Here is a 15843-nt window from a genome sequence, read left to right on the forward strand (position 1 = left end):
TAGGGTTTTGTATGTATAATATCATGTCATCTGCAAATAAGGACAGTTTTACTTCCTCTTTTCCAATTTGGATGCCTTTTATTTCTTCTTCTTGCCTAATTGCAATGGCTAATACTTCCAGTACTATGTTGAACAGGAGTGGTGAGAGTGGGCATCCCTGTCTTGTTCCTGTTCTTAGGGGAAATGGTGTTAGTTTTTGACCATTGAGTATGATGTTGGCTGTGGGCTTGTCATATATGGCTTTTATTATGTTGAGGTATGATCCTTCTATTCCCACCTTTCTGAGAGTTTTTATCAAAAATGGGTGTTGGATTTTGTCGAATGCTTTTTCTGCATCAATTGATATGACCATGTGGTTTTTTTCTTTCAATTTGTTTATGTGATGTATCACATTTATTGATTTACGGATGTTGTACCATCCTTGCATCTCTGGGATAAGAGAAATAAACTTTAAAAGAAAAAACTCATTTTCCTGTTTAATGATGGAGAAAATTCATATCAGTGTTATTACTGATTAGAGTCTTGTAGTTTGTGTGTTTTTTTAAATCCTCACCAAAGGATATTTTTCCATTGATTTTTAGAGAGAGTGGAAAGGAGGGAAAAGGGGGGGGGGAGAGTGTGTGTGTGAGAGAGAGAGAGAGAGAGAGAGAGAGGAACATAGATATGAAAGAGACACATGGATTGGTAGTCTCCCACATGTGCTCCAATCAGGGATTGAACTTGCAACATGCCCTTGACTGGGAATCGAACCCTTGACCCTTCAGTCTGCAGGCTGATTGATGCTCTAACCACCGATCAACCCAGCTAGGGCGTGTAGCTTTGTAATAAGCCCCCAAGAACACCTCTTATTTGAAAAAAAGTAAAAATATGTGTTGAAAGAATAATTACTATACGCCTAAATGAGTTCTCAGTGACCCTAAAACAAATGAACAAAACACAAAAAACTCATTTTTTCTCCTTAATTGCACATGGTTAATCTCAGAAAGAATATTTAAGCAGGTTTTTTGTTCTTTGTCAAACTGTTTGCATGCACCGGTATGTCTGTTTGTGTTTAGAAATATACCTTGTGGGCTGAAAGCTTCCTTACTTTCAGAAGAGCTTATTCACATGAGAGGAACCTGCACTTAGTTTGGCTAGCCTTGCGGGGAGGTGGGAAGAGGGGATCAGGGAGGCATGGGGAGGTCTAGCCAGTTCAAGTGCTGATTTTAGAAAACCTCTGAATAATTAAGCTCAGCTTCTGGGAAAATATGACATTTACTGAACAGTGGTCTGTAGGCCTTCAGCAGTGGGGGTCTCTGAGTTTTCTAGCATGGGGCATGTGTAATATTTTCCGCGCAAATACTGAGTCTGGCTTTGCCTTTATGAAAAGTTTTTTGGTGGGAACCAGACTGACCTTTCTCAGATGGCCACTGGATCTGCTCCCCTTGCTATTTGAGCACGTTCTGAAGTGGATGGACTTAAATATTTGCCAGCTGGTGTAATTGGGCTGTTTCCGGAGCCTGATCTTGCCCTGCTAGTAATTGTTCCAATGACCAAGTACATTTTATAAGAACTTGTGAGTCCCGCATGTTTATCTTCCAGGGCAGAAGAGAAATCATAAAAGGAAAGTAAGCAACATTCGTAATTTTTTATTTGAAAAGCAGAATAGGAGCTACATGGGTTTTCCCCATATCCTCAGTTTTAACTATGATAAGAAACAAACAACTCACCAGTGTTCTTTAAAGCCTGACTATAAAAACACACACCTAAAACTAGATTTTGCTATTGATTAGCTTTATGTTCTTGGAGAAATTGTGTTCTCAGTGTTAAGCCTCAATTTCCTCATCTCTACATTGGGGAGAGCAGTACCAGTCTCATGGGTTTGCTGTCTGTTGGTTTGAGTTACACAGAAGCTCTTTTTTGCACCCCAGGTTCTTAGCCTGGGGTCTGGGACAGAGTAGGCATTTAATAAACATTTATTGAAAGAATAAATGCCTCACATTTCATTTCTTCCTGCAGTGTTCTTTGCTACACTGTCCTTTTTCTTCTTTCACTTCTATCCAAATTCTACTCTTTCTTCAAGGCTCGCTTCAACTTTATTTCCTTTGAAGATAATCCATTTGCCCCAATCCAACTTCTTTTTCTTTTATTACCCTTGACTTTGTGTCTGCTTGGACCCCTACCTGCCAGCTCTCTTCCGTGTTCTCTACCTGCCAAATGCCTGTTTATCCTTTACTGGTAAACAAATGCAAATGTCACCTCCTCCAGGAAGCCTTCCCTCTTGGCCTTTCCTGTTAGTGTGCAAGTTAATGGTACCTCTGCAGTCACCTACACATTTCCTTGTGATTATTAAGTTCACTGTACCATTTTTGTATAAATATGTATTGAATGCCCAATACATGCCAGTGGTTGGGGAGAATCCAGGTCCATTCTCCCTGAGTAGCCACTTTTAGCTTCTTAGTGGTGGAGCCTTGGCCTTAAGCTTCAGAGCCCAAAGTTGCTCAGTGCCTCTGAAACTAGAGCATGCTACTTAGGACTTTCAGCCTTTTTGTTCAGAGATCCTTTATATTTGATTTTAAAATATCTTTAAAAGTGACTTTCTTTTCTAGGTATTCTGTCTACGAAAGTAGCCCATTCTGCCTGGTAAAAGGGTCAGATCTGCATGTTCTGGTGCCTGTTTTGTTATCTGCCTCTGAAACAAGGAGGGCCCAGCTGGCTGAGGTCTCTCTGGCCAGAGCTGATTTCCCTGCAGGGGCCTGAAGTCCCAACAACATTTGGTGAGGCTCCGCCATCATCAGTTGCTCAGTTTTGACTAGTTATCTCTTCATTTACACATTTTTCTCCCATATATTTTTAGTAAAATTTTTATCAGAATAGCAATACTCCGTAAATAAATTTTAGTAATGCAAAAAAAAATATAAAGAAGGAAAGAATTTGTCCATCATTTTACCACCTAGAAATAACAATTTGGAAATATATTTTTCCAGTCTTTTTATGTTGTATGTATCACAGAATGAATTACGTGTTCTTAAATTGTTTTCTGATTTTTGTATTTCTGCCTCTGTTTCACTATTTACTCTTTCTACTTCTTACTATTAACACTCAATAAAATTCTCAGGGATATTGGAGTTTCACCAGAGTGCTATATAGTTTTATTTGCTATACTTAATCATGGAATTAGAGAAAGATATTTAAGTTGATTTAATGGAGAGGTAAAGGACTGAGATTTTTTTTTTCCTCTTAATTTTAGGAAAGATAGAAACTCACATAGCCATATGAACAAAGTTGACAAAGAGATTTGTAGGTCATACTTTTTTCATTCAAAAGGCTTATTATGAATTTATTGATATTGTAACAAATATACCACATAAGCATTGCTTTCACAGAGTAGACTACATATTTAGAATGGATTATCTTTAAGAGTGGATTGAGAATGAAAATACAAATAGATGCAAATCAGGGAAAGATAAATTCACAGAGCCATAGTGGACACATGGCAAGCTAGGGTGTTTTGAAAGGCATTTGAGGTTAAAGTTATTTAGGACAACCATGGCTTCCTGCAAACAGCCCTTGGAATAAATAGGATGCCAGTTTGAATGGACCATGAATCTGCATAGTATTTCTTTAATGCAGTGGTTCTCAACCTGTGGGTCGCGACCTCTTTGGGGGTCGAACGACCCTTTCACAGGGGTCACCTAAGACCATCAGAAAACACATATATAATTACATATTGTTTTTGTGATTAATCACTATGCTTTAATTATGTTCAATTTGTAACAATGAAAATACATCCTGCATATCAGATATTTACATTATGATTCATAACAGTAGCAAAATTACAGTTATGAAGTAGCAACGAAAATAATTTTAGGTTTGGGGTTACCACAGCATGAGGAACTGTATTAAAGGGTCGCGGCATTAGGAAGGTTGAGAACCACTGCTTTAATGTGTGGCCAGTGAGTCCTGATTGTGTTACAAAACCTGACTTAATACTTTGTTAGGAGTTCCATAGTGGGATCAACATATTCCTAGAAGAGCCTGCTGTGTGTTGGGGGCAGGGTTGGGGTGGTGTTGGAGAGACATCTGGAACTCAGGTGTTGCAGCACCAGAAGGTCCAGGGTTTTTGCCTCTCTGAGCATTAACTGCTTCTCAAACCAACTTCCTCTATTTATGGAAACCTGGCTGCACACTGCACCCAAGCTTCAAATCTCCTGGTGTCTGCTGGGAGAAGCAGCCCCTCTTTTAATTCTAGTTTTAACCTTTTCAAAATAGCCTTCTGATGGCCCTACTGTGATCACATGAACCCCACCCTGTACGCCCTGTTACCTGTATCTAGGGAGGAGCAGACTCCACTGCAAGCACAGGGTGGGAGAGGGGGCAGAAGGAGCTGTATGCAAGAGTAGAGAGTGTTTTCCTGGAAGAGTGGGAAAAGACAGCACAACAGACAGCCACTGTCCTCAGTTAGTTACCAGTGTGACTGAGCTCTGGTCAAAAGCTTGAGCCACTTATGACCAGGCCTATTTCAGTCCAGCATTCTGCGTTTCTCAGTTATTGGTGGTTTCTTTGGGTGACATACTGTTATGGAAGAGGTTTATTTGTAGGGAGAATTTTATTTTGGTTGTAATTTATACTCCCTTTCATTTAGCCAGGGTTTATGTAAGTTTTAGGAAACCCATCCTCTAGCTCTTATACTTTTACAATGCATGTGGGTGTAAGTTATTGTATTTGACCTTGGGAAGTAGTCAAGGCAAACTTTATTATGACCATTCTACAAGATTCACAGAAGTCAAATAATCTGTCCAACACTCAATAGGAATTAAGTGGCATAGACTGTTGGCTCTTCTGTGTCCTCCTGAACTCCGATGTGCCGAAGGCCACTCTGCTGAATGGAAGGTGGTAGTTGCCACTGTTGGAGAGGTGGGAAGATCAGAAAGGGCTGGGGTTCCCTCTGTTCAATGACCAGGCACTGGGCACACCTTTCCTGGAGCCAGCCTCGGTTGTTATTGACATTCCAGTCAGGTCTGTCCTTTCTACCTGTTCAGAATTTTCCTGCTTCCCAGATATTTCAAGGCCTTCGTGCCATCTCTATATATTGCTGGTCTTTGTGGCTCTGAGTTGGCTGCAAACCTGAAGTTTTTCATCAGTTCGTTCTCTGACTGTATAGGGCAGGGGTGGGAGACCTTTTTTCTGCCAAGGACCGTTTGGATATTTATAACGTCATTCATGCGCCATACAAAATGATCAACTTAAATATTAGCCTGCTGTATATTGTCAAACATCTCATTAACTCACCCCTAATGCCTTGGCAGGGACAGACCAAATGATTGCGTGGGCCTTATATGGCCCTCAGACGTTCTCCACTCCTGGTATAGGGCATTCCTAGAAACAAGGCTGTTGATCTGTTGATAGGGACAGCCCTGGAAGAATGGAGATTTTATCTTCTATGGTCTTGATTAAGGCCAGTTTTTATTTTTTCTTCAAAGCTTCAGAATAAAAAGATATTCTTAGAAGAACCTATTACTTGGGAATTATTATTCTAGTGTATGCCTTTCTCTAGCTTTCTTGGTTTGCCTCTTGTCATGTTTGAGAAAGTTGAGAGCTTCAAAGTCAGGAAAATGACTCAGACCATATGGCAGTGCTAACATCTTAGGAAGAGAAGGCATATAGTTGTAACTGAAATTAACATTCCTGGAAGTGAGCCTAACAAAAGCCTATAAAATAATTATTGTTATTTCGATTTTATAAATGAAACGACTGAGGCACAGAAAGGTTGGATATCTGCTGAGTAAGGAGAAAAGCTGGGATTGGATTATGCATCTCTCTGACTCTAGATCTTCTGTACTTCCTATGCTGATATTATCAAAGAAATAGGCATCAGCTCAAAGTAAATTTATAGAGGAGACCCCTTCCCTCTACACTCCCATTCTCTTCCTTTTCTGATTCTTCCTCATTATTCTAAAAGCAGATTTTTTTCTTCCCTAATTAATGCAGATAAAAGTTAGAAAAAGATGGCACATTCAAGTCTGGTGGGATGACCCAGGATTTCCCAAATTTAAATGAAAATTAAAAGCTTTTTCATAGAGCCTTTAATTTATGATCACAGGTAATTTTGTGTGTCTAAGGCCAGGTATAGACTCAGAAATTTATCAGAAGTATTTTAGCAATCTGAATTCTTTTTTATACTAAGCATTCAAAATCTGGTAGGGTTAAATTCATAAAAGTAATGAAAACATTGACAAAGATGGCCAAAATCAACTTTTTCAGACTCTTGATATTAGCCAAAGGCTTCCAATCTTAGGAATATTTATTCAAGAAAAACTGCTGAAGCTCATTAAGCAGGGTTTGTGGCATATAACTTGAACTATTCCCATCTCCCTCTGCTCAGGTCTGCAGTAGCCTTGAAAACCAACAGTTTTGTAAACATGGTACTACTTGTAAAAACCAGCTGCCTTGCAACCACTGGATGGGGCAGGCCTTGCTTGGAACTCTTCAAAATAAGTCCCATTCTCAGTACATGTCCCTATTTGACTGTCTCACAGCTCACTGGAAAAGCCCCATTCACAGGGTATTGCTATCACCTGGCCCTCCTTGGAGCTCAGAACTTCCTTTGCAGAAAAAGCCCTGTCCCCAGGGCCTGAGGGGGCAATAGTTAATAGGAAGATAAGGCAATAAAATACTCATAAGGGGCTTTGAAGAGCTCTGACATATTCCTAGGGAATTATGCAGGGCTATGTGCATGCCCAGGAAAGACCTGAGAGGGCCCTAATCACTCATTTCTGACTGACTTTGAGGTCCTAGGCAAGTAATAATTAAAAGCTAAGGGGGGAGGAAGGAGATTAGCCAAAGAATTTAAATGCATATATGCATTACCTATGGACACAATCAGTAAGGTGGTGAAGACCTGGGGCGGGGCAGGAACTGGGTGGAGGGGGCAATAGGAGGAAAAGGGGAGACATCTGTAATACTCTCAACAATAAAGTATTATTATTATTTTTTTTAAAGCTAAGGCAGAAATTAAAGTGATTCAGTGTTGAAGGTATGACCTAACACAGGGGCAGAACTTACTGCTTCAAAACACTTAAGGAAATGTCTGATCTGTGTCAGATCTAGCTAACCACTACAATAACAGACATCAGTGGTTGCATACTACAGGGAATACAGACTATAGGTTTAGTCCAGGAAGGTCACTAAACAAACAGCAGCCACTGCAATGATGATAATAAGCAGCAACAACAAATATTGGTGAGTTGGGGGAGGGGAGTCTGATATCCAGAATTATTACATTAATTATTGTGCTATCTAAAATGTCCAGCATTCAAAAGAAAAGTATGAGATATGTGAAGAAGCAGAAAGTATGGCTCATACACAGGGGGAAAAAAGAGTCAATAAAACTGTTCCTGAAGACACCCAGATGTTGGACTTATTCAACAAAGATTTTAATCAGATATTATAGGTATACTCAAAAAAACCCTGTCTAAAGAATGAAAGGAAAGTATGACAATGAGGTCTCACATAATAGAGTATATCAATAAAGAGAGATAAAAAATGATGAAAGAATATACAAATTCTGGAGTTAAAGTACAATAACTGAAGTGAAAAATCCACTATTAACTCAAGAGTTAGCAGAGCAAAGAAATAGCAAACTTGAAGATAGATCAATTGAGATTATCTAGCCTGAGGAACAGAGAGAATTAAGAAAAGTGAACATAGTTCAGAGACCTGTACTACCCCATTAAGCACACCAGCACATGTATAACAGGAGTCCCAAAACACAGAGAAAGGGACAAAAAGAATATTTGAAGAATTAATAGCCAAACACTCCCCAAATTTGATGACAAATATTAATCTACACACAGGAAGCTCAACAAACTCCAAGTAGGATAAACTAGAGATCCATGCCTACATACATCATACTGAAACTGTCAAAAGCGAAAGACAATGGAGAGAATCTTGAAAGCAGCAATAGATTATGGGGCATCAAGTAAAGGATACTCAGTAAGATGAATAGCTGACTTCTCATTCAAAACCATAGTGGCCAGAAGTTATTCAAGATGCTGAAAGAAAAACATACTTAACAAAGAATTCTGTATATGACAAAACTCTTCTTCAAAACTGATGGAGAAGCAAAGACGTTTTTGATAAAGAAACACAGAGAATTCATTCATGACTAGTAGATGTGACCCCACCCATAAAAATCATAAAGTGAATCCTTCAGATAGAAAATACACTAGATGTGATTTTAAGCCACATGAAGAATACAGAGCACCGATAAAGGTAAATACCTAGATAAATATAAAAAGCAGTACAATGTATTTTTGTTTGTAACTCTTTTCTCCTATCTGATTTAAAATACAACTTCATAAGGCAATATAATAAAACTGTTAATGGGCTTATATAAAGATGTAATTTATAATAATAGCACAAAGAGGTAGGAAGAAAAGGAATATATTTCAGGTGTCTATATATTATTGAAATTTTCAAGTTAGTATTAATCTGAACTAACTTGTAAGTTAAGATGCTAATTGTAATTCCCCAGACAACCATTAAGAAAATAACTCTCCCAAAAATATAGTAAAAGAAACAAGGAAGTTAAAATGGTACACTAGAAATTATCTTTTTAATACAAAAGAACACATTAGTAAAGGGCTAGAGGAACAAAATATATGAATATAGAAAACAAATTGTTAAATGGCAGGTGTAAATCCTACCTTACCAGTAATTACATAAAATGTAAATGCATTAAACATTCCTATTAAATGTAGAAATTGGCAGAATGGTGGGGAAGAGAACATGATCCAACTATATGCTATCAATAAGACAAACACTTTAGATTCAGAGACACAAATAGGTTGCAAATAAACAGGTAGAAAAGATATACTATGCAAACAGTAATCGTGGCTAATATCAGATGAAATAGACTGTAAGACAAAAATTGTTATTGGACATAAAGAGAGATTTATAAACATATTAGAGGCCCGGTGCACAGATTTGTGCACCAGTGGGGTCCCTTAGCCTGGCTTGTGGACGTCCCCCAAGGGGTCCCGGACTGCGAGAGGGCGCAGACCAGGCCAAGGGACCCCACTGACTGGGCCGGGGAAGGACTGCGGGAGGACTCCAGGGCATGTCCAGCCCGTGTCGCCCAGTCCCAATGGGCCGGACCCCAGCAGCAAGCTAGCCTACTAGTCGGAGCATCTGCCCCCTGGTGGTCAGTGCGCATCATAGCTACTGGTTGAATGGTCAAACGGTTGCTTAGGCTTTTATATATATACTAGGGGCCCGGTGCACAAAAATTTGTGCACTGGGGAGGGGGTTCCCTCAGCCCAGCTTGCCCCCTATCACATACTGGGAGCCCTAGGGGATGTCCTACTACCTGCTCCCTGCTCCCCTTGGGGAGCGGGCCTAAGCCGCAGTCTGGCCTCCCTTTGTGGGAGTCGACCAGGCTGATCAGGGGAAGGCACCAGCCCCATCACCCCGCTGCTGCAGCCACTGCCAGTCACCGCAGCCACCAAGGTGTTTTCATCAACACGGACTCCAGTCCCTTTACCATGAAAAAATGACAACTTTCTTTAGGCATTTTCAAGAAGTGTCTTTCATAGGATATGACATTTCTTTCTTTCTTTATCCTCGCCTGGGGATATGTTTCCATTGATTTTTAGAGAATGTGGAAGAGAAAGGGAAAGACAGAGAGAAACATCAAAGTGAGAGGAACACTTTGATTGATTGCCTCCTGCATGAGCCCTGACCTGGGCCGGAGCCAGGGAGGAACCTGCAACCTAGGTACATGCCCTTGGTCAGAATTGAACCCAGAATCTGCGTTGGGCAGGCCGAGGCATTATCCACTGAGCCAAACCAGCTAGGATAGGATATGACATTTCTTAACCCTCCAGCAGCAGACCTTCCTTATTTTCCTCCAGGAGTGTGGTAAAAAAAACCCTAGATCACTTTTTGGACTCTTATTACCCAAGTTACTAAGAATATTACCAGTGGCATACAGGGAGCTTAACCAATCAGCAGTCAGAAAAGGTGTTTCCTCTGTAGTTCACACCAATTGCTGGTTTGGCCCCTGCCCAGGCCTAACGCCTCTGGCGAGTCATTAGCCCTGGGCCAGGGCACCCCCAGCTCCCAGCCGCCGTGGCCATCAAGGATCGCTGGCTGGCTGCGCCCCGGTTCCGGCCGCCACCACCATCAAGGATCACTGGCTGGCTCCTCCCCGGCCCAAGCCTAAAGCCTCTGGCCGAGGCGTTAGGCTTGGGCCGGGGCACCCCCAGCTCCCCGCCACCGCAGCCATCAACGATCCCTAGCTGGCTCCTCCCTGACCCAGGCCTAAAGCCTCAGGCCGAGATTTTAGGCCTGGGCCGGGGCACCCCCAGCTCCCCGCCGCCACTGCCACCATCTACGATCGCTGGCTGGCTCCGCCCTGGTTCCCGCCTCCACTGCCATCAACCATCGCTGGCTCAACTATCGCTGGCTGGCTCCTCCCTTACCCAGGCCTAAAGCCTCAGTCCGTGGCTTGGAGCCGACATATGCAAATTAGCCGCCATCTTGGCTGGTGATTAATTTGCATATCTCTCTGATTAGCCAATGGGAAGGGTAGCGGTCGTACGGCTAATTACCATGTTTCTCTTTTATTAGATAGGACTAGTGGCTCGGTGCACGAATTCGTGCTGGGGGGGGGGGGGGGCGGCGGTGTTCCTCAGCCCGGCCTGCACCCTCTCCAATCTGGGACACCTTGGGGGATGTCCAGCTGCCTAAACCAAAGAAACCTAAGAGACATCTATAGAACATTTTATTCAACAACAGTAGACTACACATTCTTCTCAAGTGAACATGAAACATTCTCCAGAACAGACCATATTTTAGGCCATGAAACAAACCTCAATAATAGTGAAATAAAAATAGAAGGCAATGATAGAAGGATATTTGGGGAATTCACAGGTAAGTGGAAATTAAATAATATACTCCTAAATAACTAATGGATTAAAGAAGAAGCTACATGAGAAATTAGAAAGTACTTTGAAATGAATGAAAATAAAACATATCAAAAACATAAAGGACACAGGTAAGACAGTGTTTAGAACAACATTTATAGCTGTACATGCCTATAGTAAAAAAAGAAGAAAGATCTCAAATCAATAATCTAATCTTTACCTTAAGAAACTAGAAAAAGAACAAACCAAATCCACAGCAAGTGGAAGGAAGTAAATATTAAAGCAGAAATAAAGTAGAGAACAGTAAAACAACAGAGAAATATCAATGAAACAAAAGTTGACCCTTTTGAAACAAAATTGACAAATCTTTAGACCATGAATAAAAGAGAGAAGACTCAAGAAATATATCATTGGGTTAAGAAATATAGCATTGAAATTTATTTGACCTATTTGTAATGTGACTCCTAGAAAATTTTAAATGACATATGTGGCTCACATTTATGGAATGCATTTTATTTCTGTTAAATAAAAGAGAGAAGACTCAAATTATTAAAATCATGAATGACAAATAACTTTGATGAAGTGAACAAAATCCTAGAATGGCATAAACTACCAAACTGACTCAATAAGAAATAGACACTCTGAATAGATCTATAATAATTAAAGAGATTACATTAATAAAATAAAATCTTTCCATAGGAAAAAACTCAATCTCAGATAGCTTCACTGGTTAATTCTACTAACCATTGAACCAATTACTACCAATCCTCTACAAACTTTCCTAAAAATGAAAAAAAGAAAACTCAACTCATTCTATGAGTCCAGTATTACCCTCATCCCTAAAGACATGATTAAAAAAAAAAAGAATACTACAGACCAATATCCTTTATGAACATAGATACAAATATCTTCCACAACTAGTAAACCAAATCCAGGAGTATGGAGAAAGGATTATACACCATGATCAAGTGGGTACCTAGAAGCTAGCAAGTGAGGAGGCAGTTTGATAAGGACAGACATGGCATTTGATAATCATCCAACCATAAGCTGAGCATACAAGATGCTAGGACTATGCAACTAGAGAGTGGTAGTTATTATTGGACAAAGTGAATTTGTTGCCATGTTTTTTGATTGTGCAAGGCAAAATCTTTGCCTAATTGTGTTTCATATTTAGGGAAATATACTTGCAGTCTGTACTTTATGTAAAAACCAACTGATTTCCAAATATTGGTACCTAATTCAAATTTTTTAAAATGTGCACATCAAACAAAACCCTTCTGTGGACTGGGTTTGGCTCAGGAATGAAACGAATGTGTAATTCCTTTGACTCCTTAACATCAAAGCAAAGAACTTAACCAATGCTAGGCATAGGGAGGCTTCCTATACTTCCTTATCTATATTATATCCTCTGTCATAAGGTCTCATATTCCATGTATTTTTTCTTCATAGTAGTTGTTACATTGGCAGACTACATTTGTGTGATTATTTAATTCTGTCTCTACCATGGAATATCCATCCAAAAGCTCCCCAAGGGTAACGGATAGTTCTATATTTTCTTTTTTTTTTTTTTTTTGTGGATGGTTTTTTCACTTTCTTTTTTTTTTTTTTTAATAATTTTTAATTCATTCTTAAAGTTTTACAAAGGGTATTACATATGTGTCCTTTTTTTTTTCCCCCCGCCCTTGACAATCCCCTGGCCTCCCTTACCCCCCAGTGTCTTATGTCCATTGGTTATGCTTATATATATTTTCTAATCAGTAGTTAATTAATTAAGTGGGCAGGAGAGTAATTTTGAAATGCATTCTATAGTTAAAGAGAGGCAAAAACAATCTGAGTATAGTATCTCACTAGAAAATCTGTGTTCAAAGATTCAGTCCAACGTTCTTTTGTCGGCACAATGTGAGAAAGATGACTTTTCCCCCTACTACATAGACATTTCAGTGTTACCTACACTAACATATCTCTAGGTGTATTTCAGAGAACACTGGCATTTACAGCAGAACACATTAATGTCAATATTTATTTGTACTTAGTAATCCTAAAGTTATTAGAATTTGACATTTTAGGCTATCTCTTGTCCTCTGGATTTATTGCTCTTCCTGGGAAAAATGGAAACACTGCTTTCCTTGTGTAGTTATTAAAAATATTTTTAGACTTTGGGCATTTATAAATTTTAATTATTTTAAGCTCTGGAGGAATGGGAATGCTGAAGGAGAACTGGCAAGAATCACTAAAATTAAAATTTTTTACCAAAATAAAAAAGGGAAACAAAAATGAATAATTTACCAATTTAAAGTTAAAAGACTTACAGTAGTACCAAAATAAAATAGTGTGTTGCTGAAGAAGAGAGAAGTCCCCTTTTCTATGCCTTGAATGATGAGGACGTGATTCTGGAAATGTGAGAAACAGCCAGGGGAAAAAGGAGAGAGAACCAGAACCTGTTTTAGTTTTAGGGGAAAGTTTTTAAAAGAGTTAAACTTTATCCTTTACATTTTTATAAGTTGCAGAAATGAAAGTCTTAAAAGATTCTTAAAACTGAATCTGTATGGTTCATTTATATAACACTAGAGGCCCAGCGCACAAAATTAGTGCACTTGGGAAGGGGGGTCCCTCAGCCCAGCCTGCGCCCTCTCACAGTTCAGGAGCCCTCGGGGGACTGATGGCCGTGGGTAGTGGGCCTAAGCCAGCAGTTGGACATCCTTAGCACTGCTGCAGAGGCGGGAGAGACGCCGCTGTGCACACCAGCCATGAGCCTGGCTTCTGGCTGAGAGGCACTCCCCTTGTGGGAGCGCACTGACTGCCAGGTGGCAGCTCCTGCATTGAGCGTCTGCCCCCTGGTGGTCAGTGTGGGTCATAGCAACTGGTCGTTCCGCCATTTGGTTGATTTGCATATTAGCCTTTTATTATATAGGATTCTCAAGATGACAATTATAGAAATGAAGAACAAATTAGTGGTTGCCAAGGGTTAGAGGTGGGGCAGAGGGTTCTATCAATTTTTACTTTGTACATAGTGAAGCTCTGTAGTTGTGAGCATAAATTTATGATTATTTCTTTAGCCTTCTATCATTATGAAATGACCTTCTGTATCCCTGGAAATAATCTTTGTTATTAACAGCCTTTTCATTTTTCTTTTAATTACTGTTAGCATGATAAGCATACCATATTTTCTTTTAATCTACTGTGTCTTTATATGTAAAGTGTGTTTCTTATGGGCAGAATATACAGGGTGGGGCAAAGTAGGTTTACAGTTTTGAGTGCACAAAAGTTTATTCTTATACTAGAGGCCCGGTACACGAATTCGTGCACTGGTGGGGTTTCTCAGCCCGGCCTGCGCTGTCTCATAGTCCGGGAGCTCTAGGAGGATGTCCGACTGACAGCTTAGGCCCACTCCCCGGGGGATTGGACCTAAGCTGGCAGTCAGACATCCCTCTGGCAGCCCGGGAGCCCTCAGGGGATGTCTGACTAAAGGCTTAGGCCCGCGGGAAAGGCTCCTGCCACCGCTGCTGTGCTCGCCAGCCGTGAGCCCAGCTTCTGGCTGAGCAGCGCTCCTCCTGTGGGAACGCACTGACCACCAGGGGGCAGCTCCTGCATCGAGCTTCTGCCCCCTGGTGGTCAGTGTGCATCATAATGACTGGTCATTCCGCCATTTGGTCGATTTGCATATTAGGCTTTTATTATATAGGACTAGAGGCCCGGTGCACGAAATTCGTGCATGAAGGGGGGGTGTCCCTTAGCCCAGCCTGCACCCTCTCCAATCTGGGACCCCTCAGGGGATGTCCAACTTCCTGTTTAGGCCCGATCCCTGTGGGACATCCCTCTCACAATCCAGGACTTTTGGCTCCTAACCACTTGCCTGCCTGATTGCCCCTAACCGCTTCTGCCTGCCAGCCTGATCGCACCCTAACTGCTCCCCTGCCAGCCCGATTGCCCCCAACTGCCCTCCCCTGCCAGCCGATGGTCCCCAACTGCCTTCCCCTGCCGGCCTGGTCACCCCTAACTGCCCTTCCCTGAAGGCCTCGTCGCCCCCAACTGCCCTTTCCTGCAGGCCTGGTCGCCCCCAGCTGCACTCCCCTGTAGGCCTGGTCACCCCCAACTGCCCTCCCCTGCTGGCCATCTTGTGGCGGCCATCTTGTGATGACTTGTGGACAGCCATCTTGTGATGACTTGAGGGCATCGCACAAGGGCGTGAGGGCCACCTAGGCTTGCCACCTAGGCTTTTATTAGTATAGATTATTTTTATTAATTATTATTTTCCATATTAACAACTCACTCTGTAGTTTTAGCTTACTTTTAAAAAAAATATATTTTATTGATTTTTTTACAGAGAGGAAGGGAGAGGGATAGAGAGTTAGAAACATCGATGAGAGAGAAACATTGATCAGCTGCTTCCTGCACAACCCCTACTGGGGATGTGCCTGCAACCAAGGTACATGCCCTTGACTGGAATCGAACCTGGGACCCTTCAGTCTGCAGGCCAACGCTCTATCCACTGAGCCAAACCGGTTAGGGCTTAGCTTACTTTTTTTATCCAACCTGACAATTATTGCCTTTTAATTGGGTGTACAGACAATTTACATTGAATAGGCTTATTGACATGGTTAGGTTTGAGTCTCATTTTGCTGGTTGTTTTCTATTTTTCTCATTGGTTCCTTGTACTTCTGTAACCTTCTTTCTACCTTTTTTTGGATTGCATATTTTTTATGATTCTATTTCATCTCTTTTGTTGTCTTATTAGTGACAGCATTTTTTGTTTTAGTGGCTGCTACAGGGTTTATTGTACGCATATTTAAATCACATCTACCTTCAAGTGATATTACACAACTTTACATATTGAATAAGAAACTTAAAATGGCATGCTTTCATTTCTCCCTTCCTGATCTTTATGCTATTGTTGTCATACATTTTATTTATACTTATTATAAACCCTGCACTAAGT

The sequence above is a fragment of the Myotis lucifugus genome, unplaced genomic scaffold (assembly GCF_000147115.1).
Source record: "Myotis lucifugus unplaced genomic scaffold, Myoluc2.0 scaffold_7, whole genome shotgun sequence".
Taxonomy (NCBI): Eukaryota; Metazoa; Chordata; class Mammalia; order Chiroptera; family Vespertilionidae; genus Myotis; species Myotis lucifugus.